Genomic DNA, 22,314 nt, shown 5'->3' with positions numbered 1-22,314 from the left:
CTTATATCGAGAAATTTGCTTTAAACCTGTAAACAGTGTAGGTTTCGAAGGCTGTGTCGCGGGCGCAGGTTTTTTGAACACCTTTTTGTATTTCCCGCCAGTGCCGTGTCCACGGTAATCATAGTTGTGGCGGTGGAGATGCTCATGTAAGCCAATGTACGAACCCCAATAGAAGCATTGTTAATATATACAGTTATACATGCATTGTATCATTTAATTTTGGCCTCGAATTATTCCTTTAATGACAGTCGTCCAACTATTTTCATCACTATTAGGCTTACAACGTTCTTATTAATAACCTTATTTACTATAATTGGATAGTGTTAAGTATGTTATTTGGCTCAGTGAATATTAGATTCCTTGACCAGAAAAATGCCTTTTTATCAAACTAGGCAACTCGTGTTGATATTGTAGCTTATGTTCATACCCGTTATTCTGAAGATTGCACAAATGTGCAGCAGCAGCGACAGTCTGCTGAGACATCGTGCTGGCAAATGGCTGAGTTTTTGTTAAATTGGTGGAAAAGGTTTTGTGGCATTCAATAATCAATAGAGGATGTAGCATGCTACAAGCAACAACGGTGTTGCCTTGTCGCAGGCAACTTGTCCCCTGGTTGAAAGCCGCATTCAACTTACTTGTTGAAAGCCTGTCAGTTGCATGCTACATGTTGCCCCGGTAGAATCCCGCCTTAATATTAACATACAGAAACGCGTAACATTGATAATTGAGTGAACTAGTTTGTGTGAGAGAGGTGGAGGAAGGGCTATTTAATTATGTACCGTAATTTCCATTATTATTTCAAATGGGTTATTGTTACAGACGTGACCAATGGACGATAGCTAATAGAGGCACTAAATGCAAGGTAACTTAAGGGAATAAGGAAACCTACTGAGTGTATGTAGGTAAAAACATGCTCTGTGTATTTGGAGCAATAATCTATGTTTTAATGATATTTAATAATTTGTTTTCATAGATCTATAAATGTATAGAGATGGCTCTAGAGAAGTGTGCAATATATTTTACACAAGAAGATTCATGTTTATAATTACGTACCAGGACATTTTTACCAGAATTGTAGATGGATGCAATATAACTTTTATATTATGCATGTGTTTTAATTGTATGACTTATCTAAACAGATGGGAGCTGACGCACCAGCCAGACCACAAACGTTATAGAAGTTGGAACCTAATTACTAACGAAAGCCTTGCACAAGGAAGCCAAAGGAGCGGCACTACAGAACAAGGGAAGTATAAGGTGAAGGCACGATATTGGAGCGGGACGATGCCTATACCATAAGTGAAAGCGCAAACGCAAACCAGAGATCGAGGGTAAATTTTCAAGGGCCTCCTTTTCGTCCTGACAAACAACTCTCCTGGTGGCTTCTTTATCAAGAACAACTATGACTTTAGTGACCTAACCGATAACATCTGAGAAGTCTTGTATGTAAATGTCGGCCTGTTTGCTCTTCAGTCTTTGGAAAGACTTCCTGCTTCCCAAATATCGAAAATTTGATCAAGTGCATGAAAGGAAGTTAAGTGCCACTTCCACACGATTTTCAGCCAAATTCCATGAAATGGGCTCTTAACCTTATCGCCCGCCCGGAGAATGATAAGGGACACCCATAACAGCGAAGATTCAGCCATCGACCTAGAGGACGACTTCTTGAATTATTCTGACGTCGTCCGTCGCTCCGGACCAATTGATGACTAACCAGGCTTGGAGGATTAAGACTTATTAACTTCTCAAGGTGGGTTTCTTTCAGGAGAGAGATGGAGGTGGAGAGGAGGGATATGAAAATTCAATAAGGTTAGTTAATCAATCTTGATTTACTCTACAGCGGTACAGTAAAATCCTCGGCTCTTTCCAGCTAAGCCTTGCCCTCATACTTCGGAACTGTAACCGAGTTTCAAGATCTTCCCTGAAAATAGCTGGGCGCCATATCTTAATCAGTAACCATAAAATCTTCTTGAAAATAATATCTTTGTTTCCCACACCCAAATGACATTCGTTTCGATGATTTAACCCAACCTAGGGGCATGGCGAAAAAACCGAGGCTGGTGCTGTACTGATAGGGTATACATCTCGGGAATCTGATTTGCGACCCGCCCAACGCACGTTATTGCTCTCGAAAGGGGAATGACTTCACACTAATTTGACTCCGCTCGGTAATGTTGAGCTCTGTGCATTAATGATGACACCACAGATTTGAATTTCTGGAGTTGTGAAGTATGCAATTCTTATCTCCGATTAAAGATATATATAGTTCCTCGCTGGACGAGTGGTTTTCGCGCTCGGCTGCCAATCCGGTGGTCCGAAGTTCCAATCCTGGCTTGGCCAACGCGGAATCAGAGGAATTTATTTCTGGTGATAGCAATTCATTTCTCGATATAGTGTGGTTCGGATCCCACAATAAGCTGTAGGTCCCGTTGCTAGGTTACCAATTGGTTCCTAGCCACGTAAAAATATCTAATCCTTCGGGACAGCCCTAGGAGAGCTGTTAATCAGCTTAGTGGTCTGGTAAAACTAAGATAAACTTGACTTTAAAGATTTATATATATCATTATGAAGACCTTGGATCATTCTGTCTGTTGATCTTTTTTTTCTTTTAATTATACACAGCGTAAGTACACAAGTATCTTGATTTTTTTTAAGCGGTTCCAATTAGACCACATTATACATAGACTTACGCAACCAGTTCCGATATTAGGGTATTAATTCACTATAATTGCATGCTAAATGTCAGTATCGTTGTGAGATTAGGCCTATATTTCAAATTCTTATATTTTGAGGCATTGACAGGGCATAGGCCTACACGTAAATTTCTTATATTGTGATACAATGACAGGGCATAGGCCTAGACGTCAATTTCTTATATTTTGAGGCAGTGACAGGCATAGGTGTACACATCAAATTCTTGTATTTTTGTGCAACGACAGGGCTTAAGCTTACACATCAAATTCTAATATTTTGAAGCAATGACAGGGCATAGGCGTACACATCAAATTCTCGTATTTTGAGGCAACGACAGGGCATAAGCCTACACATCACATTCCAATATTTTGAAGCAATGACAGGGCATAGGCGTACACATCAAATTCTTGTATTTTGAGGCAACGACAGGTCATAGGCCTACACATTAAATTCTAATATTTTGCGGCAATGACAGCGCATAGGCCTACACCAAGTTCTTGTATTTTGAGGCAACGACAGGGCATAGGTAGGCATACTCGTTAATTTTTTATTGCAAATAGTTTTCTGCCCGTATCCATTAGAAATAGAGCAATTTTTCATGAGTATAGTAGCTTCAACCACACGATGTATAATGAATATGCATATAGTGGAATGTACACGTATAAGCATGTGCATATAACATGCATGTATACATGCGTCGATGGCCAAGTAATTGTAACGTCACTTATACTACGGAGAATAACAGTAAGACTTGTATGCATGTAGCCAATGACACACACACACATACCGATCATAGGGCTGTCTCAGCCTTACACACAACTATCGAACTGCTCTCAATAAGTTATATAGAAAATATATTTACAAAATGGGTAAAATATATTAATGTGATTGCTAAATATAAGGCTGATGTAGCATTCCTATGAAAATAAAGCCTATGGTAGGAAGGCATCATAAGATATGTAACGAAATAAAGAAATGATAACTGTAAAAAAAAAAAAAAAAAACATATATGAGAAAACCTTAGTCTGCGAGTACCCCATGATTCAATGGATTTGGGGGGCATTCTTGTAGATTACCCTGTTGGACAAAAGGATAGATATAGTGTCGGCAAATCTCTCTCTCTCTCTCTCTCTCTCTCTCTCTCTCTCTCTCTCTCTCTCTCTCTCTCTCTCTGTTGTAAGGAGAATATTGTAGCGTAGACTATATTCATAAGATCTCGATTACTTTGAATTAAAAGATTAAATTTCAATTAACGATAGTAGGTAGATAATTCTCTACACTATTATTTTATGAATGGTCTATTTATATTCTGCAATGTTAGGTCACCATGTTCGAAGACTACAAGAACCATATCGCCAACAACAAAAATAAGAATAACCACAATAAGAACCACAGTTAAACAGTAAAGTATAAGGGAGGCCTATAATCCAATCGTCATAAGCTGGATAAACCGACAAAAAGACATTGGGCATTAAAGTTCTACGTCATCTTTTATAATCCAATTATTTCGGAAGCAGATAATGTCCTTACTAAGATTCTCAGCAAATTATTATGGCCTGTTATCTGTAATTTTAGCTAAACATAGCTTTGTAGAGTACAGTCACTGCCTGCCATCCCACCGAAAGCGTTCACGATTTCAGTTAAATAAGTTTATGACTATTAAAATATAGTAAAGTTTCCTGAAATCAATATGAAACACCAGTCTGCACAACTGTGGCAGTCTCTTATGTTTAAATTTAGAATGGCGAACCACGCTTGACAGTATCAGACGGTAATTATCATTGTCTTGTAATTCAAGTGCACCGAATCGAACTCGGGCATTCCTTGTGTCAACACTGACCCAAAATAAGCCTCTTCTGCACAGGTCGAGAGCGTGGTGTCAAAACAACCTCGCTTTAGTGGAGATCAGCAGAGAAATACAGGTTTTTGCAGATGATCCACACAGTTTGAGAATAAACTTGCCGTACAACTGCTTCCGAAACTACCTATAAATCTATTGATCACTTCGTCAACCCAGGTAAATTTAAAGATAAGGACTGGAAAAGTATAAGCCAGTTCATTCGGTTTGTTGAGAGATGGAAACGCAGACAAAATCTTGAAAGCCATTAGTCAAACCGCTAGAGAAATGAAAGCGATGAAATATAAAGTGCTCTATCCTTTTCAGAAAGGTCTGGTTATATTCTGCTCGTTTTTGTTTATCTTGCTGAAAATTGTAAAAGAAAAACTTGGCAGGATGGGAGCTTGCTATCAGCACCTATCGTCTCAGAAGCCACCTTTTAGGAAAAGACCGCACACTGTGCAGTGCAACGTTGAAAACTGCAACAGTGAAAATGTAACATCCAGCTCATTTTCCCACATCCCTGACAAGCAGGACGCTTCGTTTCGAAGACAGGAAATTCTCATCAGAAAAACTCCGTTTATCATCAATTTTATTTTGCATACCAGAATTTGATGTGGATGATCAAAGTCATGACCTCAAAGACCAGGAAATCAAAAAACAAACATTGCAAGAAGCCATAGAAGAAGAAGGTTTGCGATGCGTTGGCTGTTCCATTGCTCGCAAGTTTCTACAACACGAACATTTAGGAGTAAAAGTAACAAAGGGAGGTGACACATAGCTTAGTGCCATAAGCTTTGGAGAGGGTAAATTAATGAAACCTAGTGAAGAGTTTCTTGGACAATTGAAGTGTATAGTTAAGATGTTTGATTCCCATCATGAGGAGAAAAATGTTTAATAGTAGGGAAAAGTTACCATTAAATTAGCTGGTATAAAGGTGCGTCCACACGGTCGAACAATGTCCAACGGACAAACATTGTTACCAATTAACAATTGTCTGCCGGTCGTTACCTTGTGAGCAGAGTAAAAACATTGGCATACAACCACATCTGGTACCACTGTTTGTAGCCATATCTACTCCCATCGTTTCAATGCTTATGACGTCATCCTGCTTCGCCTATGATATGGTAACAATGTTTGTCCGCCGGACATTGTTCGACCGTGTGGACGCACCTTAAGTAGCAGTTACTTCCAGTTACCTTCCGAAGTCATAACATATTTTGTTCGTTGCCGTAACTTTTTAGAATTCAAAATCTGAACAGTGTTGTTGAAGAAAAGTGGTGAATAAGATCAAATATGTGCGAAATGTGATTTTACGGATATATGTTGTGTGTATAATTCTAGAAATATATTTATATTATTGTTTAGAATGTTCTTTATAACTTCCTTATTAGTATTTGTTTTAACATAATGAAATATAGTTTTTTATCTCACTTATTTCCTTAACAAACCATAATAGTATTTAAAAAGGTTGGTTTTTTTTATAGTTTTAATGTTATTTGGCGAAAATGTTCCAATGATTTTTCTTTGTTTACTTTTTTATGAATGATCCTTTTTACATAGTAGAATGAAGAATCTTTAGAGTATACTCTTTATTTTCCTTTTTTAAAAATACGTATTTAAAAAAAGAAAAGAAAGTAAAGGCAGGGTTTCTATTGGTTATTATGGCGTCAGGCACCTCGTCCTTTAATCCTCTACCACGGATTAAGCTACGCGTGACAAGCCCTCCCTATACTCTTTAGACCTTTCCTTGTGTCACCTTCGTGATCAGGTGAACGTCATCTCCGAAAAATTACATTTTTCCTGACTTCATATTTCACTTTTTTTTGGGAGGGGCCGGGTGTCGGTGTGGGTGGGGGAAGATGTGTATTATAATTTCATTTCAGGGGGTAATATAACGTTTCATTTTGATAGCCAGCAGAACTTGATCTAGCTCAATAAAACAACCATTGCTAAATTAATAAAGGTGAAAAGAATACAAATTAACCCACTTTCCGAAACCATTACCAACTCGATCAACTTCAAGGAATGTTCGTGATGTAAGCAGTGGGCGGGGCTTAGGTGCAAAGGGCCGTGACATGATTTCATATTATTCAACTGTTTTTTTATCTCAATCTGTGCCCCTCCGAGTATTTTGAGTGTTTGATCTGAATTCTACGAATGCATTATGGGAGAGCGATAAAGAATGAATCCTGATATTACTATTAGTATGTAACAGTGCTGATTTATTATAATGAATAATGATGATAACCGACCATTATTATTACTAAACTAACCTTTGTTTTTATGTTTTCAGAATCTCCCTGTCGTCATGAACTTTGTGAGTGTTAACTTTTATTTATCTATTTTTTGCATGAATCTTTTGATTTTTGGTGAAGGTTACTCAAATTTTATATTGTTGGTTAGCATTATTCTGCATCTGTATGACAGGTGTTAAATACTTTTATTTCAGTGAGATTTATTTCCTTGTGTTAAATATTAATTAATCCTTATAGTTTTACCTTAACAATCGTCTCATCACAAATCTTTAACTCATATAGGACTATACAAAATGTATATGAAGTGAGAAAAGGTCGTTTTCCTTTAAGAGTTGTAGCTTTCGACCGTCACCGCCATTTCATTTCTTTTACCCTCTATTCATTAGTCAACATTATTATTACTAGGCTTTCAAAGGAAGGGTTATTGCTGAGAAAAAGTTTCTTTTAAGTCCGTTGGGACCATCATTAGCAACAAAATAAGCAGTTCCAATGTTTCCCTTATGATTCGCCAATACTATTTTTTTTTATTACATTAGGAATCAATTTTAAAGACAGGAACGTATTTACCTAGACTCATAATTGACGAAACTTCTTTAAAAAGTATTCAGAGTTATGAAAACGGTAAAAATCATGGGTCAAAATTAAACATTTTTCCATTCTTGAAATTTATATAAAAAAGCTAATCTTATGAGTTTCCTTGGTTGCAACGGAATCCAGGAATGCGGCAGCCCTACCTCCCACTTTTGGAAGGTGCAATTAAGTAACTTGGTCACCTTAACAGTGTGCTGCGGTCCTCATGTGGCAGCCCCACCTCCCACTTTTGGAAGGTGCAATTAAAGAACGTGGTAACCTTGACAGAGTGCTGTGGTTCTCAGCTCAGAATTGTTTGAGCCATGCCGTGGATTGCTTCCGGCATACTATCCACCCAGCATTTCCTTGGTCAAGAAGAGATGAGGTTACCATTCTCATCATTGCAGACTTACAGAGAAACCTGGTGGCTATATGCTAATGGTTCTAGATATCAAGCAGGCAGTACCACCTAAAATACATGATAACGACAATCTTCTCCTAAGAGATTTGAAACCAGGACCAATGAAATACCATGGCAACACTTCATCCACACTGCCTTAGAGGCATAAAATGTGTGAACCCAAATGCAGCTCCATGAGCAGAGAGTATTGCCTGAAAATAGAATGATAATAGTAACTGCCTCCTATAGAATTTGAATTGCCAATGCTAACAGTAACTTCCTCCTATGGAATTTGAACTGACAGTAAGTGAAATATCTGCCCAGTGGGTTATCCACTCAACCATGAAAGTCAAAAAGAGAACAAACAAACCTGGTTACACTTTGAATTATTTTACTTTACCCACTCCCTAGTCATCAGTGGGTGGTTGCATTTAAATTTCATTCTCAATGGGCCTAAGGTGATGTACACATTATATATAACACCTAAGGTCCACTGGGAGGATGAGGACTGAATACTCTTGCTCACTGTGGGTTAGATTGAAAGGATGTGAAAACCACTGTAACAGATGTAATATTGACTGACTCCTGTGATTTCAAGTATAGGTGGTTGTATATCTATATGCTCACTTTTATGCTTCCATGGTTGAGGAGAAAAGCATTGCCTTGGTATTTAAATGGTCAACTGTTCAAACTTAAGGAGATTATTTTAAGCATATATTTTCAGGTGATATAGCCTGCTTATCGTGTGCACATTTAGCCCATTGAGGAGGAGGATTAAATGCACCCACGAATTGATGGTGTGACAGGGAAAGGTGAAGTTAGTTTTGGGTGCAGTGTTATCCACTGTAGTTGCAAGTCTGGTTCTGTCTGCCTGTGCCCTTTTGGTTTAGTGGATAAAATATTGGTCTGTGTTGGAAAGAAGAATTAAGTGGGTCCAGTCATAGATTGTACAGTGAGGAGTGAAATCATAATACTGTAATGGGTGTATTATCTGGTATAATTCTTAGCTTATGTCGTTGCATTCCTGTTTGCTGTCCTTCTATGCCCTGTGTGGAAAATTGGCCGTTATTTCTGTGGTGCGCAGCTCAGATTGCAAAGGAGGCATTAGTTGTTAGAATCCAATTTCAGGTGACATTGCTAACTTGAATGTATACAACACCAATTAGGGAAAAGGGTTAAATGCGTCCACTCACATATTGTGTTGTGGGGACGGGATGAAATCATAATTAGGGGTGCATTAGTAACTGTTATAATTCCTAGTATTGTCAGTTTCATATTTCTGACTGCTGCCCTTGTATGCCGTGTGCAGTTTAGTAAATAAAATGTTAGCTAGGTGTGTCTGACATCAGCATTAAACACGAGTTTATTGGCATCTATTTCCAAGTACTGTAGTCTGTTGGGAAGAAAGATTGAAATCATAGTTAACAGTGCGGTGATATCCATTATAGACCCTAGCATATGTTTTCAAATCTGGTTGCTGTCTCTCTTTCCTCTGTGGCTTACTAGATAAAATGTTAGTCTGATATTTCTCTGGTCATGGGATCACATCCCAAGTGAGAAGTTAATTTTTAGTATCTCTTTTCAGTTGGTATTGCTTTCAAGCGGACCCAGAAAAATTTCATGGGGCCCACCAATTTTCATATCTATGAAACGGACAACAATTGCCTGTTCTGTCAGGGAATACCGAATCCATTCTTACTTTCGTTTTTCTAAAAATTTTATTATTTCCTTAATAGATTGTTTATTTTTTCCCCTTTTTATGTATCATGTTATCATTATCTAAAATTCTAAATCATCAATATTATTTTGTCATTATTTTTCATGGGGCATTGGGCGACCATGTGCGCCCAGGTAGCCCACCTTCTCCCGGATCCGATATGGATACATCACCACTGGTCCAACGAGAGGAATTAAATACATTAATTTACGGTTGGCGCAATGTAAAGAGGATGAAATACTTCAGTATGCTGAAATATCTGCATTTATTCCTAGGATATACGTATATTAGCATATTTGGTTTCTATCTTTTGTTAGTGGGTATTTGTATTTTTGCAGTCGGCAAAGAGTGTATTATCAGCATCTGTTGTTAGGTGACAATGATTGCCTTTAATATATGCATTACCCCATACCCTTTAAGAACAATATTAAAGTTTTCCAGTCAGTGATGGTGCAGCAGGGAAATGGTGTAATCATAATTAAGGGTGGGGGGAGTATTAACTGCTAACTTGTATAATTCTTAGTAGTATACTGTATATACTATAATTCCTAGTAGCATATACAGTTGCATATCTGGTTTCTGTCCTTCTGTGTCCTCTTAGGTTGAGTGGTCAGCAGCTTATTTCTCAAAGGAAGGGTTTAGATTCAGCATCAACTAAGAGGTGACATTACTTGCTCATTATCTGTACATCACCTTTAGCTCAGTGGGAAGAAGGATTAAATGCATCTATTCAATGATGGTGTAGTGGGGAGGGGGTGAAATCGTATTTAGGGGTGTATTAATGTAGGCTATAATTCATAGCATATGTAGTTACATGGTAGGTTGGTTTACTTTTATGATGTCTGTTATATACTGGATGAAATGTTGGCTACTATTTAAGTTTTAAGCTGCTCAAATGTCAGCGGAAGAATTTTGAGGCAAAATGTCTTGATCATAATGTATACTAAACCTCAAACTCAGGAGGGAAGCGATTAAATTCATCCATTTTGAGATGGTGTGGTGTGGATACGGTGAAATGATACTTAAGCTTACAGTAGTATCTGGTATTATTCCCAACATAGGTAGTTGTGTATCAGTTTGTTGTCCTTTCCGGCTGTCTGTGATTTAGGGGATAATAAGTTGCCCTGGTATTTCTGTGGTTAGCAGGTCCTTTCCCAAAGGAAGGATTTATTGTCAGCATCTATTCTTAAGTGACATTGCTTTCTTATTATGTATGCATCACCTCTGATCCATTGTGAATAAGGAGTAATCACGTCCATTCATGTTGGGAGGGGGAGAAATATTGCGTGTGAAGCAGTATGTTTTAATTCCTCACACATTTAGTTGTATATCTGGTTGAATGCCCTGCTACACCGTCTGTTAGTGCATAAAATGTTGCCCAGTATTTCTAGGGCCAACAGCTTAAATCCCCAAAAATGAAGTTATCGTCCATTTCTTTACTGAGTTGATACTGCTTGCTTATAATTTGCCCGAGACCTCGGGCCCACTGGTAGGATTAAATTAGTCCGTTTACTGATGGTGCACCAGTAAGGGGTGAACATGTAAATATGGGTTGAGTAGTACCTCACATATATATTTGCATATCTGGTTGCAACCCTTCTATGCCTTCCCTGATTTAGTGGATAACATGGATAAAAAAAAGAAAAAAGGTGTCCCGCAGTATCTGATATAATTCCAGGCATTTCCGAGAATTTCCATGGTTTGCAGCTCAGACCCAAAATAATTAGTCTGTTGTCCACACCAATTTTGGGGAGACATTCCCCATTGTGGAATGAGGATTAAACGCATCCGTCACTGATGATGCAGCGATGAGGGTGTTGAAACAAAATTAAGAATGCAGACTTAAATCCTATAATTCGTAGCATATGTAGATGCATGTCTGGTTGCTGTCGTTTTTCCAGTCTTGTTCTCAACTGCCAGAGAAATAGATTATTGTCAGCACATATTTCCAGGTGATTCAGTTTGCCTGTATGTTCCCTCTGGGTCGCTGATGGTGCGTGGTCATGGGGTGATATCATATGTAGTGGTGTGTATGTGGAGTTATACATCTACTCGTATGCATTCGTTAATAAATATTTAATATGAATGTATAGTTCATATCACGATATCAAGTGACAAGTTTGTTTGACTTGGGCCTAAATTTCCTGATCGCAAAATATTGTTCTCATGTTCAGTGAAGACGTGGCAATAGGCATGGGCATTACGTGATTGACCATCAATGTTTCCTATATCATTGGCGTTTTGCGATAAATATTAGTATAATTTTCGATAACGTAATTGTTTTTATATAAAAAGAACCCTCGCCCCTTCGAAGATAAATCATAAGCATGCCGATTTTCATCGCACACAAGACCAACATGTATCAAAGAGGATACATGTAGTCCTTTGCTCACAGGATGTTGCAGTCAGATTTTCTTAGGGTTCAAACTTCATTTTCTGTACAGTTTCATTTCATGCATATAAGAATAACTTCCTTATGGTATCAAAGTAATATCCACGTCATTAAATAACCTTCGGTGGTATTTACTACTAGAATACGAGGCATGGACAAGCGAATGCTAGGCTTATGCTATTGATTCGCCAAATGTATTATTTTACTGGCCTTCTTTTAAGCACAGATTCATTCTGTTTCAATCAAAGTAACGTTCCAATGCCTAACAATTAAAAAAAAATGTACGTCCAAACAATTCTTTTATGTCATACATGTCATCAAAACACTACGAACCATAGAATCTTCTTGAAAATAATCTTATTATGTTTCCCACAAACAAATTACGTGAAGGTGTCTTGTTTGAACTAACCCAATTCAACCTAACTTAAGGGAATGGAAGTATACGTCTCTGGAATTTGCTGATGGGAACGCAATGGAATTTCAAACTTTGTGTTCAATAAGTTATTGGCAAAATAGTCCGAAAGTTCCTGAGATGTTATAATGATTTGTACAATCAGGAAAAGATCACGTAAATATGCAAAGTATTCTGAAAAGAAGATCAATAATGCCATATAATACCTGATATTTTACGCCTTTCGGCTGACATTGCAGTGATTGTTCCATTCTCCTCCACAGGTAACCGTATAGACAATATTCCATGTGATTTCAAATATTAACTTTCTCATATAATTTACATAAAAACTTTTTACTTGGATTCGCTTAGCCAGATGATTTTTTTTTTTTTTGCCCACGTTGAGGCAAAACGTTTGAGGCAAAACGTTGAGGTAAAACTTAATTATAAAGCCCATCGTTCGTTTGCGGTTGACCTTCGTATACTGTTGGTTAAAAGCTCGTCATTTGTGTGCTTGTATTGTTATATTTAAGAGACAGTTGGCATGTTTATAATCTAAATAAGGTATGACGGTTTTTTGAACATATAAGAATTCGGATGTATTAGTGCAGAAAGTCTGCATTTACAGCAGAATAAGCCTGCGATATCGAAAGTTTTGATTTTAGCCAATCACGAGCTCGCTATTCGTATTGCCACATCTTCCTAAAACCTACGTTGGTAAATGGACAAATGGAGTGATATAGACTATAGTAGAGTAGTGATATGTACATCAGATTTATTTATCCTGTTAATTATAATTGAAAAGCATAGTCAGTATTTCTTATTTGCTATTAATTGTTTTTGCTAAACTGAACTCATCTAGATTTTTCAAATGCTTGCAACGTGTAGTGTCAAATAAATGTAAATATTCAGCTTATTATTACGTAGAAGTCATCGTACTGTGAAATACTGATTATTCAGGACCTGATCAATTTGTGGGTATTTATAAGTATCGGACGGGCTAAGAATTTCGATTATCGGGCGACCATGTACATTAAAGATTGACTAACCTAAGCCAAATTTAATATGCATATATATATATATATATATATATATATATATATATATATATATATATATATATATATATATAATATATATGTGTTATATAGTTGTTTTGTAAAATCGGTCTAGAAACTTAGTTTTAAACAGATGGATTTCACTGAAGGACTGACTTCCTTTACAGCCGCTTTCCAATAATTCAGTTTAGAATTCACGGTTAGTTTGCGTTGATGACGCGGTGGAGGGAAGAGACGCTCCTCTATCAGCATGTTCTCCTTGAGCTCTGTGGACGTCCCCCTTCACTTTGTGCGAAGAGGAAGGGAGACATTTCTCATTTCTTCCTGTAACAAGGTGGTAGGTGGTTGCTGTAGAGGAAAAGTAACAAGAGTCCCTCGCCAAGCTCAAACGAATTGACAAAACAGAGATATACTTGTATGCGAAAACCCTCTATAATATTAGCTCGTGCGATGTGCTTTAGGCACTACTTAAGGTTCTTTGCAGCGTTCCATCGACCCCTAGCTGCAACCCCTTTCACCCCTTTTACTATACCTCCATTCATATTCGATCAACCATCTTCCTTTCCATCCCTCCTAACCATCGTTTCTTGTTGCACCTGCGAGGTTTCCCTCCTGTTACACCTCTCGAACCTTTTTAAAGTCAATTTCTGTTTCAGCGCTGAATGACCTCATACGTCTCAGCGCTTGGCCCTAGGCAAACATATTATATTCTGTTTTATTCTATAATATTACCAGATTCATACACCTCACAGAATGCTGATGAGCAGTACTTTGAATCTTTAGCACTCATCGTACCATTCACCTCTGTACTGGATGCAGTACTGACTTCTTGAATATTGAGATCGCTTCTTTCCAGTACATCTGACGCACCACTATCGATCCCGAACTTACAATTTCTTCCTCTCCGCCTTCCTCGCAACTCTTCTGAATGACACACACATTTCATCAACTTCTCACGTTCCTCTTTCCTCATTTCGAGACACTAAGCAACTTTATGACCTGTGCAAAGACTTTTACAACTTCTACAAATCTCAAATATCTCGCCCTTTTACCTTGTATTGCGCCACAAATAGGACTTGGAGCCTAAGCTTTAGCCTTTTCATTTGAATTTTCATTCAGTGTCCTCAAGTCACTTCTGTTAAGAAGAGTTGGCTCTACACTCCATTCTTACATTCCAACCTCCGCTTTCATGTCTGTTCTCATGGACCCTCCAGGTCTCTACCTCATTTTCTGCATACATCTTGCTCCCTGTTTCGTCAACTATTTTCTTTGCCATCCAGAAATGCCAAGCATTCCCTGGTCATCCACTTGATCACATTGCTACTACCATGTCTGTAGTCTCCCATCAACTCCAGGTCTACCCATTTTTCACAATTTTTTTTATATCCCTACCTTCTTAAGGGGTTTCCCATGAATATATATTATTAACTTCAACTGTGCGTGTGTGTATGTATATATACTATACACACACATACGCACACATATATATTTGTGTGTGTGAATACATAAACTATGTAGTAAGATAAAATGGAAAACCAGCATAATATTGAATTTATTGGCCAAATTTACACGATTATAAAAGTTTTAATTAATAAAAAAAAACCCATTAAAGTCTCAGTTTTAAAATATAAATAAGGAAGAAATACGCCGAAGTTACTTCGGCACAATTGAGTTTTCTGTACAACGTATAATCTTATATATAAAGCTGACTATCGGAGTACGTATGTATGTATGTATGTATGTGTGTGTGCATGTCTGCTCTAGATGGCAAAATCGGACCATATACGTAGATTTTCTAGGGAATTTTTTTTTTTTAACCGGGTGCCGCTTTGATCCGGATATCCAGCTATGCTAAATTCTTTATTATTATTCGTAGAAAAAAGGAAAAGCATTAAAGCATTATTCTGATGGCACGTTTCATGAGGACTCCAAAATATATTAGGGGATTATTTTTAACAGGTATCGTTTTCAGCGAATATCCGGGCGTGTTAACTTCTTTAATATTAGTTGTAAATAAAAAATGAAAACATTATTCTGATAGAACTTTTTCACGGGGATTCCAACTATGCTCTTACTTTTTTTCTACGATGAAAAATAACGATAACATTACTGTTCAAACAATGCCAGCTTATAGTTGCCAGGCGCCAGGCGCTAGCCAAGTAGCCAAGTAGTGTATAAAAATCATCAGCTATGACCGGGCAGGGCCGGCAGCTGCTCTCCAGTTGCTCACTAGATGAGGTAGAATTATTGTGCATCCTATAGCTCCGGAAAGCGCTGCCAGATGCACGATCCATGACCAAATTTAACCTTAAATAAAATCAAAACTACTGAGGCTAGAGGGTTGCCATTTGGTATGTTTGATGATTGGAGGGTGAATGATCAAAATACCAGTTTGCATCCTCTAGCATCAGTCGATTTTTTAGATTTGAGTGCGGACGGACGGACAGCTGGCGCTATGGGTTTTCTTTTACACAAAATTTAAAATGGAAAACTTAGACCTGTACCTAACTCTTTTGGAGCTAAAATCTGAGTGACATTCTTCCCTTTGGAAAGGAGGACATCAACAATGGTATATACAACACTGTGGAAGTGGTCTGATTTGTAATGAGGGCATAAGCTGCTAAATAGTTTTGTGTACAGTATAGTAGTCTGGAGAATTTCGCTCAGTTTTTAGCTCCAACAGAGTTAGATACATGTCTACGTATTTTTCCATTTGTTATCTTGTTTTAATGTAGAATAATGTTTATTTCATGTTACTTTCACTGAGTCTGTTTTTAATTTGCAAGTTTTATATTTTTGCATCACAATGCTACCCTGGTTGTTTACCTTGTAATTCATGCAAAATCTCTGGCGTTCCAGATACCCTAACCTTACTATATGTATATATATATATATATATATATATATATATATATATATAATATATATATATTTTGATGTTATATATATATATATATATATATATATATATATATATATATATATCTATAATATATGTATATATATATATATATATATATTATATATATATATATATATATATATATATATATGTGTGTGTGTGTGTGTGTGTGTGTGTGTAGAATGCCGTTTAATATCGAATTCGCTCTAGCACGGAAATACCGTAGAATGGGAATTAAAACTGATTTTAGTGATTCAACATCTGGGAGAGCCGAACGTCCGACAGTGTCAGTCTCCGGCTTCAGTGACGAGAGGTTTTTCCCACTGGGCTGTCAAGAGGACCCAGTGGTTTTTAAAAACACACGTCGCTGAAGTCAAAGGTTTTTTCATGTCAGGTGTTCGAAAGTAAGGAAATTCAATAAGCATACTGTTGTTGTTTCATATTTATTGAATATGAAACACATGAATGTTTTTCGTCTAGTTTCTTTAGTCATGTAGTTTTTTTAAAGTGGTCATTAGAATTTTAAAAATTCTAATGTATTCCTTAATATTTCAATTTACAAATATTTAAACCTTTTTGACTTGCTAAAACCACTCCCTTAATGCATAAACGCATATACATACATACATACTTACATACATACATATAATATATTTTATATATCATATATTAAGAAATAACTATATATATAGATATAGATATATATATATATATATCTATAATATATATCATATAGCATATAGATATATATTATATATTATTATAGTAGAATATATAATATTTATTATATATATATATGATATATATATAATATATATATATATATAATATATGTATATATCTTAATATCTAATATCTATATATTATACTATATATATCTATATATATATATAGATAAGTCCTATATATATATATTATATCTATAAATCTAATATATATATAATATTATATATTAATATATATAATCTATTATATCTATATTATAGTATACACACACATATGTATAATATACACATATTAATATCTACATATATAATAATATATATATTATATATATATATATATATTATTATATAATATATATATATATTATATATATATAATATATATATATATATATATATATATTTATATATAGTATATATATGATAAGTATATATCTGGTGTGTTGGTGTTGTATATATACGTTACAACATACATACATAGACATAGTACATGTATTCAATATTGTGGCTCCAAAGCTCACTGGTAAACAACAAGCTCCTCCAACTTGTAAGAGACCTAAAGAGATTCCACTGAAGAAAACTTCATCGTGGTCCTGAAGACCCCAGCATTCAACTATGTACTTGGTGGTCAGTTGACTGCGATGGGTCGTAGTGGGGTAGAGAAAGGAGCGGGGCAAGTACTCCCATTTCTTCCTTCCGTGAGGATGTGTCTATAAATAGTTGTCTAAACTAGACCGTGTCTTATATATTTTCACGTTCGCGTTTCATCGCCATTTTCAGACTCGGAAAATGTCGGTAATTATATGATAAAAGAAAAGAAAAATGATGCACTGAATGCTAATAGAATACAAAAGCATGGCAAATGAAATGCCATGTGATCACATCGCCTGTCATAAGACTTGTTTACAGTAATGAGTAAATGTCCATAAGAGATGAAAACGCGTCTTAGGCAGCAAATGGCAGAAGCGAACACACGATAATGCCATCGAAGGAGAAATCTAAAAACGCTGGCAAACAAATAGACGGACGTACACACAAACACAATGGCCATTCTGTCTCTTTCTTTATCTCTCTTTCGCTCAGTCCCTTTTAGAATTCCAAATGGGCGCCTCTGTAACATCAAAACAGTCGACATCGCTCCCAATCTACCCGAACTCAACCAGTGCAAGTATTCGGACGAGGGGCAGGCAAGAGAACATTATAAGTGCATCATCCCAACCAAGATATTTCCATTGATCAGATAAGATCCTTTTCCACATGATCAACCAATGGGATGGGCGCTCTAAGCGCCCGTCCTCTCCTAACACTGTCTGGACCGGGCCACCTTCCTCCATTAATGGTTTGCTCCGGGAGTTAAAAGCCAAAATGCGCTGCCAAACAAATTCGTGCCGCGGCCTCCGGGCGTAAGCGCTCTTCTTCCTCTTTATCTCCCCCCGACGGAGTAGGACGCCGGGGATCTTTTAAACTCCGCTGGGCCAGGCTGTTGGGTGCCTTCCAACGGGGAGCTTTTAGACCCTGATTGTCAAAGGAGAAAAGCTTGCTTGGCAGCACGAGGAAATGGGTTTGCAGCGACAGGACCTTTCTCCATTCAACGACGTCTTAATGGCCGCCCCAGCTATATTCAATTGACGCTCGACTCCATCCATGCCTCGCGTTTTATGGCATTTCGGTGTTGTTCAAGAGGAAGCGGGGAAGGGGGGAGGGGGAAGGGGAGGTCAGACGGGAGGGGATCTCGAATCCCCAGATCACAGGGATCCTCCTCCTACTGAGGGAATCCACCACCCTTTAGCCTGATGGCTCCTCCCATCTCTTGATGCCCTCTCCCGCCACCAAAGTACCCCCGGGCCCGGGGTGAAGGTGGCGCTATTTGCCAGTTTGTGTTGAAATCTTCAGAAGAGGAACTGGGTCCTCTCTCAGAATAAGAATGCAGATGCTCTTTTTATAGTGGAAGAAAAGCCCGTCTCGAGTTTTACATAATGGCAATACAGTATTAGCTTTGGGAGTTTATGAATACAAGCACGGAATACTTTTTTTACTGTAAAGAATTTTAATAATAAGAATGAATAGGTCACGGAATATATCTTTATGATTTTAACATCATCTTTCAATTACACTGACGGTAAGGCATGAATATTCTATTCGAGTTGAAGCAAAATAAAGAGAGGGATATTTTCATTTTCAGTATATCAATATAAGTTCTCCTCGCATTCGAAATGAGTTGAAGTATGAGAACGAAAAGATGGCATTCTAATGCGTAACAATTTAGACAAAAATATGAGTAAATAACCTTGTTAACTATGCAACTCATAGGAATTTAGCGCATTCGTTTTTTTTTGCTTGATTACCGTATCATTGAATCATTAATCGTAAATTATTAATAGATATTAATAAATAAAACGGGTGTGTCAGGTATTTTCAAACCTTTATACGTCAGAGATCCGCAATAAATTTACAATATGGTAACCAAATCAGAATACTGAAATCCTAATTCGTGAGCATAAATTTAGAATAAATTTACTTTGATACCGAGAGCAATTATTTCTCAATTTTTATTTGTCCCTTGAGAGAGTTATGTCAAGGCGATCGTTATTGTTAGGAATCGTATTTGTTTTTATTTAATTGTACATTTCATTCCCGTAAAAAAGATGCTTTATAAGCCTACAGAGAAGCTTAATCAGCAACTCTGCTTTTTCTTTTAAAACACCTTTGACCTCCAATTCTTTCCAATATGAAGACCTTTCTGTTCAATCCTCCTTCGGAACCTCTTTGAAACGATAGGATGGTAAAAGAGTTGAGTACACCTCTTTTACTATTCTATCGTTTCCCTTTCTCTGTGATGGACTACCTCATAAACCTGCCTCAGTCTAGAATTGATTGTCTGCATCTTTACTTCCCCTTTGCATCTGATGCCACATTATGTCGCCCCTTAGCATTCTAAGAGCTTCGTAGATAGTTCACATGAACCACATCCTCATTTTCCTCGCAAATTTAACAAACACTTCATTTCAACGATGATGCCTTGGTTTACCTAGCTTTCGTGTGAGTTACTGGGTTTTTGTAATCATGATAAATGCCTTATGTAATTAGTTGTAAATAAAAACTCGGTTAATTCTTAGGAATTTATGTTGTTGATGAATGAGGTGGTTGGATCCATATCCACAGTTCAAGACTTAAGTGTAATGAACCTCAATAACGAATAGATCTACGCATGAAGGTCGCCATAGATAATAAGGAATTTCTTAGTTTCTTAAAGTGGAAAAGGGCAATTCTTCTGGTGGCACTCCAGGATCGGAAGTTTGTTTATACTGATGATAACAGAAGCTATAGCTATTTGAATGTTATTGTAATAATGAGATCTGCTGCTTTTGATTCAGGCGACAAAATTAATTCCTCGAGTACTAATAAGTTTATTGGCATTTCTTCTTGGAACTAGTTAGTGTTAGGTCAGCACCGTGAAATCCAAAGTGCTATTTGTACCCAAGAAACCATTGTAAACCTCAGTCATCCTTGGGATTTAGTGGATAGCAAAATCTGCCATAAATGTAACGGGAGTCAAAGTGACTGGTATGAAGTCCATGCGGAAACAGATAATAAAACGGAACTTGTTGATGTAGTTGATAATGTAACGGGAGAGGAGGTAGTAAATTACAAAACAACCGTCTCTCGTTACTCTCACGGCATGTTGCCGCCGCAGCTCCGAAAGAGGATGAACGAAAGTCTTTGTATTGTATGGATATTCTGTCATAAATGGAGCCGGTGTATCAGAATAGCAGGGGGGGGGGGGGGGGAACAGGTCTCTGCAAAAGATGGGAGTGCAAGCTGGTATGTGTAGTATACATGGAGGAAAAAAGTGTTAATAGGGTAAGAAATTGCGAAGGACAATGGATAGATGAAAGCGTTATAACAGACGACAAACGAAGTAAAGCCTTTTGAGGTGATTTTGGTGGGAAAGAGGAAGATGTGTTGTAACTGTAAGACCTTAATATCCAGGGAAGAAGAGATTATGTCGAAAATAGCAGGATGTGCGGCACGATGAACTGCTGATAAGCCGTAGGTATATGAAGAGTGCGATTTTTCCACTAGAAGTTCGAGATGCGTGATGAAATTTAAATAAATTCTATATTAACCTCCATTGTAATGAATGGGTCGGACGAGAATTTAAAGGTAGACAAAAGCTACCGAGGCTAATAAAATAGTTCCCAGAAAACTCATTAATGTACATTGTACAGTAGGCTTCATGAATTTCGGTACATATCAAGCAGCTGATGCATATGGCAACTCTATAGTGCAATGGCAGGTCATATTATTGTGCTTATCAAATAAAAAGCTGTTGGCAGTGCTACGTGTGAAGCAAAGTAGTTAAACGTGTCAACACGTGACAGAAAGCACGTTTTTCGAATGATCAAGTAAGGTTACTTGTGTAACAACTCTTAGCAGTCGCCGTGATGTGAGCCATAATTCGTGAAGCCAGTTACACATATTATGTTGCGTCTCATCCGCTCTGAAATTTATTCAGCGTTCATATATATTATGTCTGTGTGTGTGTGGCAGTGGGTACGAGACTAACATTTTGGTGCTACACCACCCAGAGCAGAAACAACCATATATTGAGAAGAATATATATATATATATATATATATATATATATATATTATATATATATATATATATATATACATATATATATATATATATATATGTATATATATATATATATATATGTATATATATATATATATATATATATATATATATATATATATATATATATATTCTTCTCAATATATGGTTGTTTCTGCTCTGGGTGGTGTAGCACCAAAATGTTAGTCTCGTGCCCACTGCCACACACACACACATATATATATATATGTATGTATGTATATGTCTGTATATATATATATATATATATATATATATATATATATATATATATATATATATATGTGTGTGTGTGTGTGTGTGTGTGTGTGTGTGTGTATTTGACATGTAGTGCGCTTGTCTGTACATATTAATACTACTGAACGTGGGTGCCAAATATAAATTATGAATATGTTCTCAATAAGCCAATCGAACATTGGCGTGTGAGGGATATTCTCCCTGGAAGTGGCTGATCTCAATCCTGCATCCTCGAATCTCGAATTCCAATATTCTACATATCGTGGAAACATTTTATTTCGGACTATGCATCTATATACCTGTAGAGGTCTGATAACACTGCCGTAGTGATGCTGTACTCGAGTGATTTGCTGCCGGGTGAAATGAGATCTCGCCGTTTAAGCCATTTGTTGAAAGTGATAAGCGGTTAGTAGTTTCACTTTAGAATTGCACATTACAAATCGATTATCTGCCAATAGCTTGCTAGAGGAGTGA

General features: G+C 37.0%; 1 long non-coding RNA gene across 1 annotated transcript in view; it reads left to right on the top strand.

The window, feature by feature from the left end:
- Window positions 1-22,314, top strand: part of LOC135204140 (uncharacterized) — a 321,292-nt gene that overhangs the window by 1,016 nt on the left and 297,962 nt on the right. Inside the window, exons 2-3 of the long non-coding RNA XR_010312111.1 lie at window positions 1,140-1,750; window positions 6,828-6,851. This is a non-coding gene — a long non-coding RNA (uncharacterized LOC135204140). The remainder of the gene's footprint in view (window positions 1-1,139; window positions 1,751-6,827; window positions 6,852-22,314) is intronic.

This window comes from Macrobrachium nipponense, chromosome 24 (genome assembly GCF_015104395.2).
Source record: "Macrobrachium nipponense isolate FS-2020 chromosome 24, ASM1510439v2, whole genome shotgun sequence".
In the NCBI taxonomy this organism is placed as follows: Eukaryota; Metazoa; Arthropoda; class Malacostraca; order Decapoda; family Palaemonidae; genus Macrobrachium; species Macrobrachium nipponense.
Note: the sequence above shows the minus strand (reverse complement) of the source record. Positions and strands in the feature narration are given on the sequence as shown.